General features: G+C 43.8%; 1 non-coding gene across 1 annotated transcript; it reads left to right on the top strand.

Moving 5' to 3' along the window:
* The first annotated feature begins 863 nt into the window (after nt 1-863).
* On the top strand, nt 864-1001 carry LOC114808416. The gene has a single exon (XR_003756264.1). It is a non-coding gene; the product is annotated as a small nucleolar RNA SNORA7 (small nucleolar RNA).
* The last annotated feature ends 20282 nt before the right edge of the window (nt 1002-21283 follow it).

Here is a 21283-nt window from a genome sequence, read left to right as displayed (position 1 = left end):
CTTACTATGTGCAGAGCACTGTACTAAGCGCTTGGAATGTACAATTCGCAACAGACAGAGACAATCCCTGCCCAGTGACGGGCTCACAGTCGAAATGGGGAGACAGCAAAGCAAAACAGAACTAAACAAAAGCAAGACAACATCAAGATAAATAGAATCAAGGAGATGTACACTTCTTTAACAAAATAAATAGGATAATAATATATACAAATGAGCACAGTGCTGAGGGGAGGGGAAGGGGGAAGAGCAGGGGGAGAGAACCGGGGAGGAGATGTACATTTGGGTGTCATCTGAGTAGAGATGATAGTCGAAGCTGTGGGAGCAAATGAGTTCACCAAGGGAGTGAGTATAGATGGAGAACAGAAGAGGGCCAAGAACTGACCCTTGAGGAACCCCTACAGTTAGTGGATGGGAGGGGGAGGAGGAGCCCACAAAGGAGATCAAGAATGAATGGCCAGAGAGATAAGAGGAGAACCAGAGAGGATGGAATCCGAGAAGCCAAGGTGAGATAAAGTGTGGAGGAGAAGGGGATGGTCGACAGTGTCAAAGGCAGATATGGATGAAGAATGAGAGAGATGAGCTGAGGATAACACCAAGGTTATGGACTCGTGAGACAGGGAGGATGGTGGTGCTGTTTACAGTGATGGGAAAGTCAGGGGGAGGGCAGGATTTGGGTGGAAAGATGAGGAGTTCTGCTTTGAACATGTTAAGTTTGAGGTGATGGGAGAGCATCCAAGTAGAGACATCTTGAAGGCAGGAGGAAATGCGAGACTGCAAAGAAGGAGAGAGATCAGGGCAGGAGATGTAGATTTGGGAATCATCCACATAGAGATGGTAGTTTAAGCCAAGGTGGTGAATGATTTACCCTCTCAGGGTCGCACCTGTAGAGTTTCCAGTACTCTACCAGTCTTGACTATGGGAGGGAGAGTCAAGCAGAGGCATACCCCTTCCATTCCTAGCTTCGCCAGTGGCTAGCGAGTGGAAGGCAACCTGCTACAAGTCAAGACTCCCCTGTACTGAGCAGCAGCAGTATGGGAAAGAGTCGAGGGAGGAGATTCAATTTTACTATACGGAAGGAGGCAGTGGTAAACCACTTCCAAATTTTTACCATCTATGGATACACTACCAGAACGATGGCAGATGGAGGCAGGGTGTTCTGGGAGAGATGTAATCATGGTGTCGCTATGGTTGGAAGACGACTTGACAGCATAAGACAAGACAAGAGTGAATGAGTTTTCCAAGGGAGTGGGCCTCCTGACTTATCAAATGTTTGGATCAGGAATCACCACTGCATCTGGGTTCTGACTTGGCCAGACCAGATCTAGGATGGAGTGGCTCATGCCCCCATTTCCCTTTCCAGAGGTCTGAGAATCTGGGCGTATGCAATGCAGTAGCAAGGTGTCACTCCACCTTCCTGGCTCAGACAAGACACGACACTGCTGTTCCACTGCAGCCTCATCAACCTAAGCCCAAGCAGCCCACACTGACAACCCTACACACAGGGAAGTGAGTCATGCATAGGCAACCCCAGAACCCTTTCAGGTCTCATAGGTTTGGGCTGGGTTTCGGGTACTCAGCTTAGCATTAGCTTGGCAGTTTTCACTCTGAGCTGAGCTCTAGCCAAAACCAATGAATCGACAGTATTTATTGAGCACCTACTATGCAGATGACTATACGGAGTCTCTGGGAAAGTACAGTAGAATTAGTAGGGCTTCCCACAAGGATCTTACAATTTATATTCTACTATTCTCCTATCCCTAGTTGCCCTATTTTAATGTCTCTGTTCCTCTGTAGACTATAAGCTCCTAGTGGCAGGGACTGAGGTTACCAACTTTATAGGTATTGTACTTTCCCACGTGATTAGTACAGTGCTCTGCAAACAGTAAGCACTCAATAAGTACCATTGATTGATTGATTAATTGATTCCTTTTTCCCCTATCCCTAAATCTATTTTAATGTCTTTCTCCCCCTGTGGACTTATGGACTGTGTGGACTGTGGACACATCTACCAATTCTGTTACGTTGTACTTTCCCAAGTGCTTAATACAGTACTCTGCTCACAGTAAGTGATCAATAAATAATAATGTTGGTATTTGTTAAGCGCTTACTATGTGCAGAGCACTGTTCTAAGTGTTGGGGTAGATGTAGGGTAATCAGGTTGTCCCACATGGGGCTCACAGTCTTAATCCCCATTTTACAGATGAGGGAATTGAGGCCCAGAGAAGTTAAGTGACTTGCCCACAGTCACACAGCTGACGAGTGGCAGAGCTGGGATACCATTGACTGATGGGCTGATTGATTTAGGGAGACCGACACTACAGTCAATTATAGATAGGAGGAAACAATATAGTGCAAGAATGCCCTAAACATTTCTCCTGTTATCTGAAAGAATACTCCCTATCTCGCATTTCCTCCTGCACTTCAGGACATTTCTACCTGGATGCCCTGCTGACACATCAAACTTAACATGTCCAAAACAGAACTCCCCATCTTCCCACCCAAATCCTGTCTTCCCTCTGCCTTTGCCATCATTGCACCACCATCCTCATTTCTTCTTCTCCTACTCCTTTCTGTGTGACCTCTGCACTTGGATTTTCACCCTTATACCTCTCCCCCCCTTCAACTTCACAGCAGTTATGTACATATCCATAAGTTATTTATTTAGATTAATATCTGTATCCCCCCCAGATTATAAACTCGTTATGGGCAAGGAATGTGCCTACCAACTCTATTATATTGTACTCTCAAGTGCTTAATACATTGGTCTGCACACAGTAAGCACTCAATAAATATGACTGATTAGCTTACTTTACATTACTGGCCTACAAGTGAGCAATAATAACTCAATTAACAGTTCTGCATGACTTGAACAATCAACTGCTGTTTTTTTTTTATCCTTTCATGGTACAATTCTGAATTTAACTTTCACCAGTTTTCAGTTCTGCCAAACTACATCCTGCTGAAGTCATTGGTGGATGGAATTTCAAGGGCAGTACTGAGAAATTTCTTGCTTGTACCTCCCAATTGAGTTTTAAATTCACTTTTCTGTCTCATTTTCGGCTCCTCTCCATCTTTTTCAGTGCTTTTGTTCCAAACGCAACAAGCAGAATTGTCATTTTCCAAGAGTAAATATTTTGGATTTAGATGTAAAATGTTAAACATAAAGACCACTTGCTGTATTGTGAGATGGAGTTTAGAATACAATCTAAAAATAAAAGCATATGGTTTCCGACTAGTCTTTAGCTGACTTTTTCTTTTTTGCATGAGTGACCTACATAAGTACAGATTTTTTTTAAAAGAGGAAAACATAAAACCTCACTGCATACTGAACTAAAATGTAACCTGAGGATATTTTATGTCTGCTTTGCAAGTCACATTGCACATATTTATCTTAAAACCACAGCATATTCCTCCGCCTGTTGTAACCCATAGCTTGGTGACCACAAAGGTACCATACTGCTTAATGTGCTAGAGTCTCAGATACTGGAACTAGCATTTGCGGTGTTGGCTAAAGCTTACTCTCCAAGTACTGATTTATAACCCCAGGTGAAACCGCACCAGCAAGTGTTGGAGGATACGTATGACCAATTGCACCTGTATTCCTCAAAGCCAACTTGACTAAAATCTCAACTCAGCATAATTTCTACTCTCTGTTGAACTGAAAAAAAGCATAAATCACCAATTTCTCTTTGGAAAGAATTGGTTTTAGGGGAAGGGACATTTTTTTGTATACTTATTTAAATAGGGGAGCCAAGAAACTAGAGAGCCGTGAGGGGGATTTAGGTCCCTCAGTTCATTTGTTCCTTCAAGGTCACTTCTCAACTGTCCAAAGTTTTCCCAATGAGCAGGGAATCAGCATTCTTAGGAGCTCAAATCTTTAGCTTTGAATCTATGAAAACTATGGCGTTTTCTTTCCTCTATTATATTTTGAAATATTACTTGGGGGAGATTCTTGTTTCCTTCTGCAGTCTTTGGACACCTCTTTTCTGGAGCTCTCTTTTACTTATTCCTTTGGGAGCATTGCACTTAAAAGTGACCCTTGAGATGGCGAAGGAATAAGAATCACTTTCTAAGCACTGTTTCACCGTTGTAATTCCCCTGAGTGTTTAAACAGTATCAGCAGTATCAGCATTCCAGGGACACCTCATACATGCATTCATGCCATTGGCTGACTCTAAAACTTCAGAAATACAGGGACTTTCAGCTGATTTGAAGAAATAACTTGGATCCTGGAAGGTCAAGATTTTAATCAACTTTGTGTGTGAATCTATTTGAAAAGTGAACACAACTCCTCTCACAACACAACCAAATGATGAAATCTTTTGTCGTAAATGAAAATCGAACCTTGGTTCAGACACAAAGACTTGGGGACTGAGAGTCTGCAATTAAGGAATCAATTATAGAAGCAGAGTGGCCTAGTGGAAAGAGCTTGGGCCCGGGAGTCAGAGGACCGGGGCTCTAATCCTGGCTCTGCCAGTTGCTTGCTGTGTGACCTTGAGCAAGTTAGTTAACTTCTCTGGGCCTCAGTTTCCTCAATGTTAAATGGGGATTAACTCCTACTCCCTCCTACTTGGACTGTGAGCCTCAGGTGGGACAGGGACTGTGTCCAATCTGATAAGCTTCTATCTAGCCCAGTGATTAGAAGAGTGCTTGACACATAGTAAGGGCTTAACAAATACCATAAAAAATTATAGTGATAGTGGTTTGCCTAGTGCCACCCACACTCTCTTGGTTTTGCCAGCTGTGTCCCTAGTGAAGCAGTTGGATAGTAGGTGAGTGAGTAGGTGGGTAGGGGTGCAGCCAACCCTTGCACCTCAGAATTGATGGTTAACATTGCTCCATCAGAAAGGCAGGGGTGCAGTAGAAAAGAATGAAAAAGGTTATAGCTTCTACCCCTCAAAGGGCAATTAGAATGGAAAAAACCCCACCTCAAACCTATGACAAATACTGAGTAGAACATGTTATATAGAAAAGAAAATTCCAATTGAGAAAGATTGCTTCCATTTTATAGCTAAAGTAAATTTGTTTCTGATGTTCTGTATGAGCCCCTTAAAATAAAACTGCATGAGAGTGTTTGTGTCCTTTAGGAACACGTATGTGTTTGTGGACCTTGTTGTCTCAGTATTCATTTACAGATTAGAATGTCCAGGAAAGATCAGCTCATTGTTTTAAATATGAATTTTACAACAATCTAAAGAGAAGTTGTTTCTGGATATCTGCATCCAATGGGCCTGGGTGACATGTTGTCTTTGGTTGTAATCCCTAGGAAATCAGGCTTCGGGAGTTTAGTTTTACTCCTGGAATCACTTTTTCTTTACCAAGGAAACATCACTTTATGCTTGGGTTTCACCAGTAACCTGCTGAAGAAGGAATGTAGGGCAACTCTGGACCATACCTAATATTACAAATCATTAAATCCTGAATGCTGGAAATAATTTGAATATTGAAAAGCATTCAAAAGCTACTGAGAAGAATCTATAATATGCAGTTTCAAAAATTCCTTTTCAAACCAGAGAATGAAATTTCATTTCCTTCTGCCTTGTTTATTATCTATGGTCTGGGAATTAGTTGTTTTTTTTTAAAAAAAAAACACAAGGAAAACCTTCCCATATTTGGGAAACCCTACATGCAACATGGATTTTCCATTGCCAACACAATGCATATGTTGCCACCAAATTCTCTTTCCCCGGGCAGTGCCCCATCCAATGATGTCTGGGTAGCAAAGAAGTAGGAAACAGAATCAAAAGAGCCAGCATGGCAATTGGTAGATTGACAAGCAGAGTGTGGTGTCATCAGGGCAGCAAGCTCCATACCAAGTTGTGAGTTTACAAAGCTGTTGTGGTGTCCAAACTTCTAGATTGCTGTGAGACCTGGACCTTCTCCAAGATACATCTGGATTCTTGAGTTCTTTTACCAGAGTCTCCCGTGAACCAAATATGACATCAAAGAGATTAATAATAATAATAATGTTGGTATTTGTTAAGCACTTTAATTACTATGTGCCAAGCACTGTTCTAAGTGCTGGAATAGATACAAGGTAATCAGGTTGTCCCATGTAGGGCTCACAGTCTTCATCCCCATTTTACAGATGAGGTAACTGAGGCAGAGAGAAGTTAAGTGACTTGCCCAAGGTCACACAGCTGACAAGCAGTAGAGCCGGGATTAGAACCCACAATCTCTGACTCCCAAACCTGGGCTCTTTCCACTAAACCTTGCTGCTTCTCAGTCAGCTCACCAGCAGTACTGCAATGCTCACAGTAAGACAACTTCGCTGGGCAGAACATGTGAGGACAATGGAGGGCAGCAGGATACCAAGCAGCTGCGTATGGTGAACCAAAATGGGGAAAGTAAGGAGGGCAGAATACATAATTTAAAGAAATAGTGAAGCACACCAGAAGACTGTTGGGAGATTACCTGGATAGACAAGTCCAGTGGGCAGAAATTGGATACTCTGTCTCTCATCCTCTTATTATGGGTATCCCCCAAAGCTCTGTCCTGGGTTCCTACTCTCCTCACTTTACACTCACTCTCTCAGAGAGCTCATCCAGTCACATAGCTTCAGCTACCAACTCCCAAATTTATCTCTAGCCCTGACCCCTCATCTAATCTGCAATCCTGCATCTCCTCACAGCTCCAGGACATCTCCACCTGGATGTCTTTCCGGTACCTCAAACTCAACAGGTTTAAAACAGAACTCCTCATCTTTCCTTCTAAACCCACTCCCCAGCCCCCAAACTTTCCCATCTCAGTAGACAGAAACTCTACCATCCGCCCCATCCCAGAAGCCCCCAAACCTTGGTGTCATCCTTGATTCTTTGCTATCACTCAACCCTCATATTCAGTCCACTGCCAAATGCTACTGGTTTTTCCTGCACCACCTTCCCCAGATCCGCTCCTTTCTCTTTATCCAAACTTCTACCAGCCTGGTACAAGGTTTGGTCTCATATGGGCAGAATATTGTATTAGCCTCCTTGCTAGTATCCCACCCTCCAGCAGCATCTCCCTCTGATCTACACTACACACCGCTGCACAGATCATCTTCCAGCACTTAGTACAGTGCCTGACATATAGTAAGCGCTTAACAAATACCATTATTATTATCTTCCTGAAGCATCACTCGACCCACATCACTGCTTTCCTCAAAATCCTTCACTGATTTCCACTGTCTCTCCACATCTAACAAAAGCTCCTCACAATAGCTTCAAGACACGCCAACAACTGGCCCCGTCTTACCTCTCTGCTCTGTTCACCCTCTACATCCCAACTTGCTGTCTTCATTCTTCCCAAGCCAATCTTCAAATTTTACCTTGCTCTAAGCTTTCTAGCCTCCATCCCCTCACTCTTCCCCTGGCTTGGAACTCCCTCCCTCCCCATGTCAGACAGACCACAGCTCCCTTCACAAAGCCCTCCTAAAAGTCCACCTCTTCCAACAAGCATTCTCCAATTCATCTCCCAGCACCCTGAGTCATATTATTCCTTCAGCCAGCTCTAGAACTTATGAATTTGTTAACCCTCTCCTCAGCATTCCTATATATATGATTACCTCTCCCATTAGAGTGTAAGCTCTTTATAGACAGGAAACATATTACTTTGTTATTCTGTATTTCCCAAATACCTATTAAAGTGCACCACACCAAGCTGACACTCAATAAATGCTACTACTATTATTCTGCTTTATCAAAGGCTTTGTGAAGATGGAGATACCAAGAGGCAAAAATACACACACATATATATACACACGCACACATACAGCTTTGGGAGGCAGGAACCTAATTCACCAATCATCAGACCTATTTTTTTGAAAGCAAGTCAAGTTCAGGGTGAAGTTGCATTTTATTGTGACAGCGTCATGACTATCAACTTTTTTTAATGAGGAGGCAAGAGGCAGGAGGATGAGGCTATGTTCAAGTAGTCTTGTTCCAGAATTGAATATCAAACCTGCTTTGTTTACTGAATGAACAATTGCAGAACCCCCAGGAAATGGGGCTTTATAAACTGTGCTGGAAACTAACTGGAGGAATCTATATTTCCCACAAACTCTCAGTGAACCTTGCAAAATCTTGGCTTCCTACATGTTGCAGGAGATGCGGCCTCCATTTGCTTTTCATATTTTAAATATTTTCCATGATTTAAAACATTCATTGCTTCCTTTTGCTGTCAAGGAAATGAAGGAAATACATTTCAGTAGCACTTTACCAAATGTACTTATTTTCAGCCACTGCTATAAATATGCATGATTGTATTCTCCCGGTGCCCAATAAATCAAAGCCTTTGTTTAGTTAAAATCACTAGTACACCAAACTAGGTAACAATCCGTGTCCCCTTTCCCCTACCCCCCAAACGCAGGATTCATAGATTTTTGGGATCTTTTCCCTTTAACCACTTGAGAATTTCAGTTCCCCCCAACAAGAAGAGCTGGAACAACATTGAAGTCCTAGGAATTTTATTTTTCCAGCTGCGTTTACTGATTTGAACTCCCTACATAATACAAGGCCTCTAAGAACTAATGAGTGACGATTTCCAGTTCTGATTGGCAGGAGACGTAATAGCTGTCTTGAGGACAAATCTTCTTTTTACTACCACCCTAGGAAATCCTTTTCTTCCAAACCAGTTGTAGTAAAATTAGGGTGCCCCATACGAGCTCTGAGTGCACTGTAGAGACCAGAGTCATGCTGTTGGCTGAAGTCTGGAAAGACAATGTTTTTAATAACTGTATCATCATGCTTGGTAATGTCCTCTTTTCTGGAACATGTCTACCAACTCTGTTGTATTGGTAGAGCTTAGCACAGTGATCTGCATACAGTAAGTGCTCAATAAATACCATTGACTGATTTATTACTCCTCCATGATTCTCTTGCTATTATCATCTTGTCCACTGACATTCTTTGTTAGCACTTCTCTCTAATTAGATCCAGTTTTGTTTTCAATCTGCCCTAAAACAGACATAATACTAATAATTGTGTTATTTGTTTAGTACTTACTATATGACAAGTACTCTGCTAACTGCTGAGGTAGATATAAGAAAATCAGATTGGGCTACAGTCTTTATTCCACATAATGCTCAAAGTCTAGAGTGAGGGATAACAGGTATTTTATCCTCATTTTACCAATGAGGATATTAAGGCACATGAAAATTAAGTGATTTGCCCAACATAAACCAACAGGCAAGTGGTGGAGCCAGGATTAGAACCCTAGTCTACTGACTCTCAGTCCCGTGCTCTTTCCACTAGACCATAAAACAACCATATGGAAACATAAAAAATATGTAAACAGCATGGCTTTGTGGAAAGAGCACAGGCCTGAGAGTCAGAGGACCTGGATTCTAATCCCAGCTCTGCTAATTAATAACAATAATAATAATGATAATAGTATTTGTTAAATGCTTATTATGTGCCAGGCACTGCACTAAACACTGGGTTAGATACAAGATTATCAAATCCCACATGGGGCTCAGCCTAAGGAAGCGGGAGAACAGGTATTGATGCTCATTTTGCAGATGAAGGAACTGAGGCACAGAGAATTTAAGTGTCCCAAGGTCACCCAGCAGGCATGTGGCAGAGAAGGGATTAGAACCCAGAGCCTCAGACTCTTAGGCCTGTGCTCCTTTCACTAGGCCATGCTATTTCCCAGTTGGCTGCTGTGAGACCTTGGGGAAGTCACTTAACTTCTCGGTTTCTCAGTTTCCTCATCTACAAAATGAGGATTAAATACCTGTTCTTCCTCCTACTTAGACTATGAACTCCATGTGGGACAAGAACTGTATCCAACCTGATTAACTTGTATCTACCCCTGCACTTAGAGCAATCCTTGACACATTGTAAGCACTTTTATACCATCATCATCATCATCAAAAATCCAGCTAAACATTAACTTCCAAAAGAAAAGTTGAATGCTAAGTGCTTTCTATGTCTTGTCACTTTAAATTAATCAATCCACTAATGATTTTTAAAGTGTTTATTGTGTGCAAAGCACTGTACTAAACACTTGGAAGAGTGCAGTACAATAGACTTGGTAGACATGATCTCTGCCCACAAGGAGCTTACAGTCTAGAGGGGGAACCAGACAAAAATAAATTACAGATAGGGGAAATGAATATACAAATACAATAAATGCTGGTGTATATATATATATATATACACATATATACAAATGAATCTGTGGGACTGAGGGTGGGTTGGATATCAAATGCTTAGGGGGTACAGATCCAAGTGCACAGGCAGCATAGAAGGGAGAGTGAGTAAGGTAGATGACGACTTAGCTGGGCAAGGCCTCTTGGAGGAGATTTTGATTTTAGACTGGCTTTGAAGGTCTCCATTATGTGGTCTATATCTGCCTTCAGATTCAGCTAGTCCAGTCCATTGTACAGGGTAGGCACTTTGGAAATATTTGTTGGTGTCAGTCAATAAATAGTTACTGAGTTTGATTCTCCTCTTTGTAATGGAGAACAGCATGGCCGGGAGAAGTGGTTTTCCTGGGGCATCTTAGATTTTCTCTTTTGCTCAGGTTTCCATCCATGAGGCAGGACCAGATTAAGGCTCTCATGGACCTGGGGTAGTATAGGAATATGGTCTCACTTTCCTGATACTGTTGGGGTGAGGTTTTAGCCCAAAAGGTGAAGAGGACCGAGGGGAGTATAGGCCCTGTGGGATGGCTATAGTGGGCCACTCAGACAGCTCAGACAGTGAGTCAGGGAGGGCCGTTCTCTTCTCACAGTGGTCAAAGACTGGAAGAGGGAGTCAATCGACTGGCTTTCTCTGGAGAACACTAAGAGTCCTGGTCCCTATTTATTCCTTTTCTGGAATAGGAATTCTATCCCAACACACTTTTTCTTGGGCCTGCTCTTCCCAAACAGGCTTATTGAGGTCTAGATTGGAAGCTCCTTGAGGGCAGGAATCATATCTTTTAAGTTTATTATACTCTCCCAAGAACTTAGTACACGACTCTGCATGTGGTTGGAGTTCAATGAATACTACTTATTAATTGTCTGAGGGCTGACTGTAGGCATGACACTACACTACTGTTACACCACACTACACTACTGTTAGGGATTCTACAAAACTGAAGTTGACATCACGGTTCCTATTCTCTGGAAGCTGTTATTGAAAGTTAAAGATAAAAACAGGTAGAACAAGCAAAACAAATATGTGGTAAAGCACAAAACACTAAAAAAAACTTTGATAATAATGAAAGATGGGTGAAACAAAGGAAAGATGACATCGCTTTTGTATCCCAAAGTATGAAGATTCAGCTACATGAAGACCAAGGTATTCTACTGTACCATCCTGGAACAAACGGGGTTCTGGCCCTGGAGAAGGGAGCCTTGCTTTGTCATTCTATATTCAGCACCAGTCTCTTTAGCCAGGACAGAGAACAGGGTGCTGATGGATCTCTTAGACGGCCATCCCTTGCTTTCTGGGACTTCTCTGGAGAGACCATACCATTGCACTCCATTGAAAGATTTATTTTGGGTGTTCCTATTCTGCAGACTGAGCCATATCAAGCTGTGGCACAGCAATGATAGGGTGGTTTCCTCTAGTCCAAGGGGAGAAATACATTCCTCCATTCTGTGGTACTTCATTATCATAGTCACCAGCATTAAATCTGTCATCAAATCCCGGTAGTTCTGCTTTCACAGTATCGCTAGAATCTGCTCCTTCCTTTCCATTCAGGCTACTATCACGCTCAGGCAAACAATTGTCATACCACCCCCCCTCAAATACTGCATCAGCCTCCTCGCTGACCTCCCTGCCTCCATGATCTCCCTGTTCCAGGACATATTCTATTATTGCTGCCCAGGTCATTTTTCTAAAAATATTGTTTGAGGCACATCTCTCGACTCCTCAACAACTTCTAATGGTTGCTTATCCATCACCACATCCAACAGAAACTCCTTACCACTGGTTTTAAAGCTATCAATCAGTTCTCCCCATCCTAATAGACCTCATTGCTCTCCCACTATAACCCAGCCTACACACTTTGCTCTTCTAGCACTAACCTATTTGTGGTACCTAGGTCTCGTATCTCTCACCACTGACTCCTTCCTCACATCCTCTCTCTGGCCTGGAACTCCTTCCCTTTTCATCTCTGAGAAACCACCATCCTCCCCATCTTCAAAGCCTTTCTAAAATCATATTTCCTTCAAGAAGCCTTCCCTGACTAATATTTCATTTCCCCATGCTATTTGCCCTCACTTCTGCATTGCTTGTGCACTTGGGTCTGTACCCCCTAAGCACTTGGATGCTCACCCCATCCCAGCCCCACAGCAATTATGTATATACACTTATACTCTGTTGCTTCCCCTATCTGTATTATATTTTAATGTCAGTCTGCCCCACTGGATTATAAGCTCCTCTCACGAGCTTTTACAGTGCTCTGCATACAGTAAGCACTCAATGGTTACCACTGATTTGTTGATTTTTTAATTGATTGACTTGATGGGCAATCCAGGACCCTCTGTCCCCACCAGAAGAGCTCCAGGAATATTGAAAGTTGTTGCTAGCACCGTGGTCAGCTCCTTCTATGGTACCTTTTTGGGGTGGGTGTGTTTACATCCCAGGAGTCATGGGAATAATCCCAAAGGGTTATTGGGAAACTTGGGAACCAGTGAGATACCAAAAGGCAAATCTGATCTCTGCCCTGGAAATCTTTATCCCATTTAAGAGGACAGAATGCTTGGTGTCCCTCACTCCACCGTGTAATGGAAGCAATTAGAGAGCATTTCTTCCATTTGTGCCTGGGAATTCAATCAGTCAATAAATGGTATTTCTTGGGCACTTACAGTGTGCAGAGCACGGAACTAAGTGTTTTGGAGAGTATGATATAGAAGAGTTGGTAGACACATTTCCTGCAAACAAGGGGTATAAAGTCTAGAGGGAAAAGTCACTAGCAATAGGCTTTCAACCCTTCTCCATCTCCAGAATATAGATGGGAGAGACCTCTCTCTATCTCTTACTCCTCTTTGCTGCACTCTAGAAGATCAATCACTCAATCAATCATGAAGGGAGAAGAAGAGGAAATGAAGGGCTAATTAGGGAAGGCCTCTTGGAGGAAATGTGCCTTTAATAAGGCTTTGAAGATAGGGAGTGTGGTGTTCTGTCAAATATGAAGGGAGAGGGAGTCCCAAACCAGAGGCAGGATGTGGGCAAGGGGTTAGTGATGAGATAGACAAGATCAAGATAAAGTGAGTAGGTTGGCATTAGAGGGGCAAAGTGTGTGGACTGGTTTGTAGTAGGAAATCAGGGAGGTAAGGTAAGATGGGGTAAGGTGATTAAGTACTTTAAAGCCTATGGTAAGGAGTTTCTGTTTGATGCTGAGGTGAATGGGCAACCACTGGAGGTTCTTGAGGAGTGGGGAAACATGGACTGAACAGTTTTGATGAAAATTGATCCAGGAAGCAGAGTGAAATATGGAATGAAGTGGGGAGAAACAGGAGGCAGGGAGGTCTGCAAGGAAGATGATGCAGTAGTCAAGAAGCCATAGCATAAGTGTTTGGATTAACCTAGTAGCAATTTAGATGGATGAGTGGATTTTAGCATTGGTGTGGAGGTTGAACTGACAGAATACGGTGACAGATTGTATATGTGTGTGAATGAGAGATAAGAGTCTAGGATAACACCAAGGTTACTGGCTTGTGAGACAGGGAGGATGGTGCTGCTGTCTACAGTGATGGCAAAGTCAGGAGGCAGAGTTTACATGGGGATATGGGGGATTCTGTTTTGGACCTGTTAAGTTTGAGGTGTCAGTGGGACATACACTTAGAGATGCCCTGAAGGCAGGAGGAAATGTGAGACTGCAGAGAAGGAGAGAGATCAGGGCTGGAATTGTAGATTTGAGAATCATCTGCATAAAGATGGTAGTTGAAGTTGTGGGAGTGAATGAGATCTCCAAGGGAGTGGGTCTAGATGAAGAATAGAAGGGGTCTGAGAACTGAGACTTGAGGGACTCCCCCATTTATGGGGTGGGAAGCAAAGACAGAGCCCATGAAAGAAACTGAGAGTGAGCAGCCACAGAGATAGGAGGAAAACCAGGAGAGGGCTGTGTCTGTGAAGACAAATTTGGATAATATTTCTAGAGTAGTGCTGGTGGAAATCTAGATATCAAGCTGCCCTCTTCCACTTTTTAAGTTTATCCTTGCATGCTTAAACGTTCCCCCTCTTCTGCCCTGCAAAATTATTTCTCCATCATTATCGACATCCATGCCCAATGCCCTCACCAGTTCTTCCAGATGTTTAACTCCTTCCTCAAACTCCTTGACCCTCCCACCTTCCTCCCCCTCACCACCCCCCTACCCCCGCCGCTTCCCTCATCTCTTGCTCCTAGTAACCTGGTCATCTACTTTAGTGAGAAAATTGAAGCTATCAGGTGTGATCTCCTTAAAATCTCCCCTCCTCCTCCTTTAACTCTCCCATCTTTCCCAGCAGTAACTCAAGAGGAGCTCTCTTGCCTTCTCTCCAAATCCACCCACTCCACCTGTGCATCTGACCCCATCCCTTTGCACCTTATCAAAACACTTGCCCACTCCCTTCTTTTCTCCCTAACCACCATCTTCAACTGTTTGGTCTCCACTGGCTTCTACCCTACTGCTTTCAAACATGCCCTTGTCTCCCCTGTTGTCAAAAAACAAAAACCTCCCGTGATCCCACGGCTCCCTCCAGCTATTGCTCCATCTCCCTCCTTATCATTCCTCTCCATACTCCTTAAGCAAATCATCAAAACCCACTTTCTCAAGTTCCTCTCCTTCATTTTTCTCCTTGACCCGCTCCAATCTTGTTCTCTCCCCTTCACTCCATAGAAACTGCCTTCTCAAAAGTCACCAGGGATCTTTCCAAATCCAATGGCTTTTACTCCATCCTAATCCTCTTCGCCTCTCAGCTGCCTTTGACATTGTTGACTATCCCCTTCTCCTGGAAACACTATCCAACCTCAGCTTCACTGACACTGTCCTCTCCAGGGTCTCCTCCTATCTCTCTGGCCACTCATTCTCAGTCTCATTCATGGGCTCCTCCTCTGTTTCCCACCCCCTAGCTGTGGGTGTCCCTTAAGGTTCAGTTCTGGGTCCCCTTCTATGCTCCATCTACACCCACTCCCTTGGAGAACTCACTCTCTCACATGCCTTCAATTACCACCTCTATGCAGATGATTCCCAAATTTACAACTACAGCCCCGATCTCTCTCACTCTCTGCAGTCTCACATTTCCTCAAGCTTTCAAGACATATATACTTGTCTGTCCTGCCATCACCTCAAACGTAACATGTCAAAAACAGAACTCCTTATCTTCCCACCAAAACTCTCTCCTTCCTTTGACTTTCCCATCACTGTAGATAACACCACCACCATCCTTCTTGTCTCACAAGCCCATAAGCTTGGCATTATCCTTGACTTCCTTCTCTCATTCAATCCATATATTCAATCTATCACTAAATCCCATCAGTCCAACCTCCTCAACAGTGCTAAAATCTGCTCTTTTCTCTCCATCCAAACTGATACCATGTTAATTCAAGTACTAACCCATTCCTGCCTTGATAACTGTATTAACCTCCTTGCTGGCCTCCCTGCTTCCTGTCTCTCCCCACTCCAGTCAATACTTCACTCTGCTGCCCAGATCATTTTTCTACAAAAACACTCAATCCATGTTCCCCGCCCCCCACCAACCATCCTCAAGAACCTCCAGTGGCTGCCCAACCAGCTCCACATCAAACAGAAACTCCTTTCCATAGGCTTTAAAGCACTCAATCACCTTATCCGCTCCTACCTCACCAAGAGAACCCAGTCCACACCCTTCAGCCCTCTAATGCCAACCTACTCACTGTACCTCAATCTTGTCTATCTTGCCACTGACCTCTCATCCATGTCCTGCCTCTGTCCTGGAATGCCCTACCTCTTCATATCCGACCTCCAATTACTCTCTCCTCCTTCAAAGCTTTATCAAAGGCACATCTCCTTCAAGAGGCCTTCCCTGACTAAGCTGTCTTTTCCTTTTCTTCCACTCCCTTCTGCATCGACCTGACTTGCTCCCTTTATTCATCTCCCCTCACAGCCCTACAGCCCTGATGTACATATCTGAGTCAGAGGTCATGGGTTCTAATCCTGGCTCTGCCACTTATCAGCTGTGTGACTTTGGACAACTCACTTAACTTCTCTGTGTCTCAGTTACCTCATCTGTAAAATGGGGATTAAGACTGTGAGCCCTATGTGGGACAACCTGCTTACCTTGTATCTACCCCAGCGCTTAGAACAGTGCTTGGCACATAGTAAGTGCTTAACAAATACCATCATTATTATTATTATTATTATTAATGTATTAATTTTAATCTCCTCTTCTGTAAGCTCATAGGCAGGGAATGTGTCTGTTATATTGTTATGTTATACTCTCCAGGGAATTTGTCTGTTATATTGTAATATTATACTCTTCCAAGTGCTTAGTATAGTGCTCAATACAATTGATTGATTGAGAAGGGTTGGTCAACAGTATTGAAGGCAGTTGAGAGGTCAAAGAGGAGTAGGATGGAGTAGAGGCCATTGGATTTGGCAAGAAGGAGATTATTGGTGACCTTTGAGAGGGCAGTCCTGGTGGAGCAAAGGGGGTCAAGGAGAGAATTAGGGGAAAAGAACTGGAGGCAGTAGGTGTAGATAACTTGTTCAAGGAGTTTGGAGAAGAATGGTAGGAGGGAGATGGGATGATATCAGGAGGGAACCGTAGGGTCAAGGGAGGGTTTCCTTTTCAATATTGAGGTAAGAATTCAGTTTTGTAGGTAGCAGAAGGAAAACCACTTATTCCCTCAGCCATTTAGAGGAACCTGATGATGGGAAAAGAAAGATACTTGAGAAAGGAGAAAGCCAATCCCAAGTTTCCTAGGGGAAGTTTAAACAGCTGTTCTCCTTCCTCAAGGGGAAAGATGTTGAGAAAGAAAAGCCAAGAGCTAAAAATAACATTTACCATGTACTCTCACTTCTCCCACAGGGCTGCTGAGCCTTCTTGTCCCCTTAAAACAATAAACTCAGATCACTCCACACTTGCTCTCTACCAAGCCACCATGGTACACTAACCCTCAGGTGGGGGCCTTCCTTTTCATTCTAATTAAATAAGAAGTCTAAATGTGACGACCATGAGGGTTAGGAAAAATAAAATACAAAATGATTGGGGTTTTCTTGTATTTGAGGAGACAGAAGATAGGCAGAATCGTCATGTGGGGGACTTGTTTAAAAATGAAAAGAGCCCAAATCACGGTGACTCTGCTCTACCTAGCCGTTGCACAACATCTCCATTTCTGTACAGAGAAGGCTGACATTTGGGGGGAATCTCACAGCATCTCAAAGGGAGGATGTCGGGAGAAGAGGCAAAGAGGGGGTGGGAGAAAGAAATTGCTTTTTTTTCGCCCTCAGAACCCCAACTGTAGCACCAAACTGGTCTCAAAATCACAATCATTGTTCAGCCTCTCTCTAGTTAGCTGAAATTCCTTTGGTCTCCTACAGCCACCTCACTCAGTGAAAAGCAGATCAGAAATGGGTGACTTCATCCCACAGAATGAGGCTGGAGCTACACAAGTGGGTTGCTGGGTGTGGTATTCAAACAATTATATTTTTCTTTCTAAAGCCTATAAGCAGGGGAATGCAAAACCTCTACTAAACTCTCAGGTGGTACTTAGCTGCAAAGAGAAACTTGGGATTAGTTCCCAGAGAATTGTAACTAGATGTCTGCTCATGAAACTGCTCTGCCTAATTTGGAAGAGTGATTTGGAGCTGAGGAGAAGGGAGAAATAGGCCAGATTCATATCAGTACCTCAGCCCAACGTTACTAAATGAGAAATACAGGGCTGGCATAAGGCCTTGGGAGATTCTGGGAAGGTGCTGCCCCTCTCCGCCCTCTCCAGTACGCATGCCTCATCCCTACCTAGTTTCATGTGGGTGTACATCCTTTCTTCTGTACACACACATATGTGATCTTACCCCATGTCCACTTCTCTCTCTTGCACTGCCAGGGCTATGTTTAGCTCTGGAAGAGTGGCTATAGCAGAGGTAAAAATGTTTGGATGGTTAGACAGCTGTGTTGGGCCTATTGACGGCAGTGAGTCCTGCCAGTGCAGGATCCACAAAGAAACAAACCTCAGAATGTGTTCATATAAATAAATTTGGTATTCATATAAATAGATTTGGTACTCTGTGAACAGAGAGATGCAGCACAGTGCAATTCATATACAGTGTTCAGAAAACTTTAATGACTGTAGTTCTGTCCATATATAAATATCTATGTAAAAAGCATGGGAACATTTGCTACTGTAAATGATAACAATCTCGTGTACATAAGAACGTTAGACAGGGTGGAGGTCAGTACTGGCAGAGCTCAGCGATGACATAAAATAGACAATTAAGTAGGGAGGCAGTGTGGCCTAGTGGAAAATACACTGGAATGGAGCCAGTATACCTGGGTTTTGCTCCTAGCTCAATTGCAAGCCTACCTTGTGACTTGGGCAAGTCATAACCTCTTTGTGCCTCAAGTTCCTCATCTACTCTCCATCCCACTTGGATTGTGAGCCTTAAGTGCCCATTAGGGGAAGAGGCAGAGTAGAGGAATAGGTATATAAGTGCTGTGGGGTGGGTTGATACCAAAGTGCTTAAGGGGTGTAGACCCAAGTGCATAGGTGATACGGAAGGGAGTGTGACTAGAAGAAAATAAAGGTTTAGTTGAGGAAGTTCTTTTGGAAGAGAAGTGATTTTAAGAGGGTCTTGAAGGTGGGGAGAATGGTAGCCTGTCAGCTATGAAGGGGGAAATATAAAAGGGAGGAGGTTCCAGGCCAGAAGGAGGAAAAGGGTAAGGGATTGGTGGTGGGAGAGACAAGATCAAGGTACCGAAAGTAGGTTGGTATTAGAGGAGTGAAGTGTGCTGGGTGGGTTGTAGTAGGAGATCAGCAAGGTAAGGTAAGAGGGGGAGAGCTAACTAAGTGCCTTAATGATGGTAAGAAGTTTCCTTTTGATGTCCTGCAGGCAGAAGGAAATGGGAGACTGCAGAGAAGGAGAGAGGCAGATTTGGGAATCACCTGCATAAAGATGATAGTTGAAGCCATGGAAACAAACGAGTTCCCCCAGGTAGTTGTAGATGGAGACAAGAAGGGGACCCAAAATTGAGCCTTGAGGGAACCCCAAAGTTAGGGGGTGAGAGGCCAAAGAGGAGACTATGCAAGAGACTGAGGAGGAGTGGCCAGAGAGATAGGAGGAGAATCAGGAGAGGTCAATATTAATGAAGCCAAGCTTAGATAATGTTTCCAGTAGAAACAGCGTGGCCTAGTGGAAAGAACATGGGTCTGGGAGTGAGAGGCCATGGGTTCTAATTCTAGCTCTGCCACTTGTCTGCTGTGTGACTTTAAGTCACTTAACCTCTCTGTGCCGCAGTTACCTCATCTGTAAAACGAGGTTGGACGATGTTCAACCTGATTAACTTGAATCTACCCCAGTGTTTATTAAAGTGCCTGGCACATAGTAAGCACTTAACAAAAAGCCATTAAATTAAAAAAAAGAAGGGGCTGGTCTATGGTGCCAAAGGCAGCAGAGAGCTAGAGGAGCATTATGATTGTGCAAAGGCTGTTGGATTTGACAAGGAGGAGGTCACTGGAGACCTCAGAAAGGGCAGGTTCTGAGGAGTGAAGAGGGAAAAGAAGTGAATTGGAGGAGAGGAAGCGGGGGGTAGTTGGGTGTTTGAATGACAGGAGAGAGATGAAGCGATAACTGGAGGGAGCCATGGGGTGAAGGGAGGGTTTTTTAGGGTAGAGAATACATGGGTACCTTTGAGTTAGGCTTGAGAGTGGCAAGAAGCAGGCCCTGATGAATCAGTTAACCTCTGCATGTAATGGATCAGGCTAGAGTCAGTGTGAGACCCACACTCCACCACTACACTGGAGAGGCATGGACTAAGAGCAGGAATAAATAATAATAATAATAATAATAATAATGTTGGTATTTGTTAAGCACTTACTATGTGCCGAGCACTGTTCTAAGCACTGGGGTAGACATAGGGGAATCAGCTTGTCCCACGTGGGGCTCACAGTCTTAATCCCCATTTTACAGATGAGGGAACTGAGGCACAGAGAAGTTAAGTGACTTGCCCACAGTCACACAGCAACAAGACTGTAAGCCCGTCAAACGGCAGGGACTGTCTCTATCTGTTGCCGACTTGTTCATCCCAAGCGCTTAGTACAGTGCTCTGCACATAGTAAGCGCTCAATAAATACTATTGAATGAATGAACAAGTGGCAGAGCTGGGATTTGAACTCATGAGCCCTGACTCCAAAGCCCATGCTCTTTCCACTGAGCCACGCTGCTTCTCCGAGAGTAGGAGGGGCCTGATGGTGTGCTTTGAAGACTCAGACAAGTGCAGCTCTTAGTGGGAGTAGCACTTTTTTTGTGTTTGTTAATCATTTATTATGTGTCAAACACTGTTCTAAGGGCTGGGGTGGATACAAGTTAATTAGGTTGGACACAGTCCCTGTCCCACATGGGGCTCACACTCTGAGTAGGAGGGAGAACAGGAGAACTGAGGCACAGAGAAGTTAAGGGACTTGCCCAAGGTCACCCAGAAAGCAATTGGCAGGGCTGGGATTAGAAACCAGGTCCTCTAACTCCCACGCCTGTGCTCTTTCCACTAGTGAAGCAGCATGGCTCAGTGGAAAGAGCACAGGTTTAGAAGTCAGAGGTCATGGGTTCTAATCCCAGCTCTGCCACTTGTCAGCTGTGTGACTTTGGGCAAGTCACTTAACTTCTCGGTGCCTCAGTTCCCTCATCTGTAAAATGGGGATTAAGACTGTGAGCCTCATGTGGGACAACCTAATTACCTTGTATCTACCCCAGCGCTTAGAACAGTGCTTGGCACATAGTAAGCTCTTAACAAATACCAACATCATTATTATTATTATTAGTGGCCTCGCAGCTTCTCCATTTTGAAGACCAAAATGAGGAAGGCCTGTCAGTCTTGAGAGACTGACCTGCTACTGCCATTGCAAAGAGAGGGTGTCAGTCTCTGTTGTCCTTGGCCACTCAGAGTGAATTGTTTTCAGATCTTTGATATTGTAGAGTGGTAGAGGGTTCAACTTGGAAGATCTACTTGCACGTTGGCTCTGATGATAGTAGCCTTTTCCTCAGTTATACATTCTTCCTCCTAGCCAAGCCAGAGGGCAGCCACTAGGTCTTCCTCTCCCCTCCATTCCTCTCTGCTTCGTCTGTGTCCTCCCACAGGGGAAGGGGAAAGCAAAGCCACTGTAGCTATGCATGTGAAAACACTTGTTGTTCTCAGGG

Source organism: Ornithorhynchus anatinus, chromosome X5 (genome assembly GCF_004115215.2).
Source record: "Ornithorhynchus anatinus isolate Pmale09 chromosome X5, mOrnAna1.pri.v4, whole genome shotgun sequence".
NCBI classification, from domain to species: Eukaryota; Metazoa; Chordata; class Mammalia; order Monotremata; family Ornithorhynchidae; genus Ornithorhynchus; species Ornithorhynchus anatinus.
The sequence above is the reverse complement of the archived record's forward strand: the minus strand, read 5'-3'. Positions and strand labels throughout refer to the sequence as shown.